The sequence below is a fragment of the Struthio camelus genome, unplaced genomic scaffold, assembly GCF_040807025.1.
Source record: "Struthio camelus isolate bStrCam1 unplaced genomic scaffold, bStrCam1.hap1 HAP1_SCAFFOLD_55, whole genome shotgun sequence".
In the NCBI taxonomy this organism is placed as follows: Eukaryota; Metazoa; Chordata; class Aves; order Struthioniformes; family Struthionidae; genus Struthio; species Struthio camelus.
In genome coordinates, this window is record NW_027182752.1 from 839,884 (window position 1) to 842,721 (window position 2,838).

The 2,838-nt window shown below is 53.4% G+C and overlaps 1 pseudogene; it reads left to right on the plus strand.

The window, feature by feature from the left end:
* Positions 1–844: 844 nt before the first annotated feature.
* LOC138065551 (olfactory receptor 14A16-like) lies at positions 845–1,759 on the plus strand (annotated as a pseudogene).
* The last annotated feature ends 1,079 nt before the right edge of the window (positions 1,760–2,838 follow it).

The following is a 2,838-nucleotide window of genomic DNA, read 5'->3' on the forward strand; positions in this document are numbered from 1 at the left end:
CTAAGGATGTGGAAATGCTGCTGGGGATGACTGTTTGTGGGCAGCTGCAAAAGCCTGGTGTGTTTGTGACTAGAAACTGAGGATGAGAGCCATGCCAGAGTCCTTATTCTGATCATCGGAGCCATGTGCTGTGTCACCCCCTCTCCATCACTCTCGGAATGTCTGAGCAGAGAAAGGGAGGTGAGTTTGGAGAGCTGTGCTTTGCAGGTGGACACCACTGCCAGCACAGGCCACATTCCTTTAAAGGTAACTTGTGGTTGAGCTTGTCCTCTAGCTGAGAGAGGTGCTCACCCAAGGCAGCTGGCACTGGGACTGCTGTGGAGACCAGTGTGCTGGCTCTGTCCTGGGGCACAGGGAGAGCTTGTGCCTCTCAGGGCTCACTAGTCTTCACCCTGGGAGCAACGGAAAGGCTGCCTATTCCTACTCTGCAGAGCAGACAAAGAAGCAAACAATCCCCCTAGCACTGAAGCTGTTGCTTTTGTGCTCCAAATGCCTCCAAACTGCATGTGAAGATGTTCAACAGACTTCCTACACTCCAGCAGCACTGACCCCTCTGCAGCCTGCAGGCACACGTCCCGGCTCCTCATGGCTCATGCAGCCAGCCCAAGCTGCAGCTCCAGACAGGGAGCTGAGTGAAGGTCCTGCCTGGGAGAAAAGCAGTCTGTGTGTGTGTGTGTGTGTGTGTGTGTGTGTGTGTGTGTGTGTGTGTGTGTGTGTGTGTGTGTGTGTGTGTGTGTTGGGGGGTGTCTGTGAGAAAGGGAAAGAGCTGTGAACAAAGTTGTCTCTCCTGACTTGTCCCTGTCTTTTCCTCCTTGCACAGTCCCATGTGCCTGGAGGGAATACCATGTCCAACAGCAGCTCCCTCAATGAGTTCCTCCTCCTGCCTTTTGCGGAAACCCGGCAGCTGTAGCTCTTGCACTTCTCGCTCTTCCTGGGCATCTACCTGGCTGCCCTCCTGGCCAATGGCCTCATCATCACCACCGTAGCCTGCCACCACCACCTCCACACCCCCATGGACTTCTTCCTCTTTAATCTCTCCCTCCTCAACCTGGCCTCCATCTCCACCACTGTCCCCACATCCATGGCCAATTCCCTCACGGACACCACGACCATCTCCTACTCGGGATGCACTGCCCAGGTCTGCTTTACTATTTTCATTTCAGCCGAGTATTCTCTTCTCACAGTCATAGCCTATGACCACTACGTTGCCATCTGCAGACCCCTGCACTATGGGACCCTCCTGGGTGGCAGCAGAGCTTGTGTCAAAATGGCAGCAGCTGCCTGGGGCAGCGGCTTTCTCAATGCTCTCCTGCACACTGCCAACGCATTTTCAGTACCACTCTGCCAAGGCAATGCTGTGGAGCAGTTCTTCTGTGAGATCCCCCAGATCCTCAAGCTCTCCTGCTCACACTCATACCTCCGGGAAGTTGGGCTTCTTGTGGTTAGTGTTTGTTTAGGCTTTGGGTGTTTCGTTTTCACTGTGCTGTCCTACTTGCAGATCTTTACAGTTGTGCTGAGGATCCCCTCCGAGCAGGGCCAGCACAAAGTCTTCTCCATGTGCCTCCCTCACCTGGCCGTGGTCTCCCTGTTTGTCAGCACTGGCATATTTGCCTACCGGAAGCCCCCGTCTGTCTCCTCCCCACCTCTGGATTTGGCCATGTCTGTTCTCTATGTGGTGATGAACTCTCTCATCTACAGCCTGAGGAACAGGGAGCTCAAGGATGCACAGAAGAAACTGGTTCAACAAGTACAATGTTAGCACCAATAACCATCCCATGTGCCTCCACTCATCATTCACAGGACATTTGACATCAAGGCCTTGTGTTGCTCATTTCTTTTTTTTTCTTACTTTGCTCTGATACATTTTTGTGAAAAACAAAAAGTTGGGGTTCGTGCCACTTCTCCTCTGGGATCTTTCATTTCAATCTGACCCAGAGACCGTGTTGAAGCAGGAAGCCTGGCTTCCTGCTTCCTCAGCAGAGATGGGGGAACCTCAGAGTCCACTAGTCTGAGCTCTCTTGGATGCCCTCAGGGCAATGAGAATTTCCCTTTGCAGTGTCTCTTTTGGCACTGACAGCAAGGGCGCTCAGGGGCACAGAGTCAGGCTCAGACGAGGACAGACAGGATGAGACCATGGGTCTCATGTCCATTAGGAGAGCTCAGCTTCCCTGGCCACAGGCAGGGTGTGAACTCGCACCTCTCTCCCTTCCCTCTTCAGTGCTCCAGTGCTCATAGTGGAGCGGGAGTGGAGTGGAGGGGAGGAGAGCCTTGATGCAGCCAGTGGGGACAGACCAGGTGCTCCTCAGAACCATCCCCAAACTTCCCACTGGGCATCCTTGCTGCAGCCTTTGCATGGAGACACGGCCACCAACAGCAGCAGGAGTTTCCTCTTCGCAAAGACTCTTCTCCTCATTTCCACAAAGTCCTGCTGTGCTCTGATGTGTGTATATGGCCTAAGTGCTCTCGTAACGTGGTGCATTCCTGAGATCACAGGAAGGACCAGGCCTTGCACCCATATGGCTTCCAGAATAACATTTCCATAATAAAAGGGGATCTCCTCTGTGACGCGCCTGAAGTCAGGCTTTTTGTCACAAGATGAAGTCGAAAATATGCTCAAGGGAATGCACCACTAAAGGGCTTGGTGTTCTATTTGGGTACTCCCTGGGCTCTGGGTCGTGAGCTCAGAGACTCCATGTGATATGTTAGGGACCAAGAGCTGGATCCAAGGCTCATTTCCTGGTGTCCAGGGCCGGAAAGATGGGGAATGGTCTCTGAACTGCCTGCCTGGGGCTGTCCCACAGGTGACAGTGCTGATGACAGATGCCAGTCCTTCTGGAG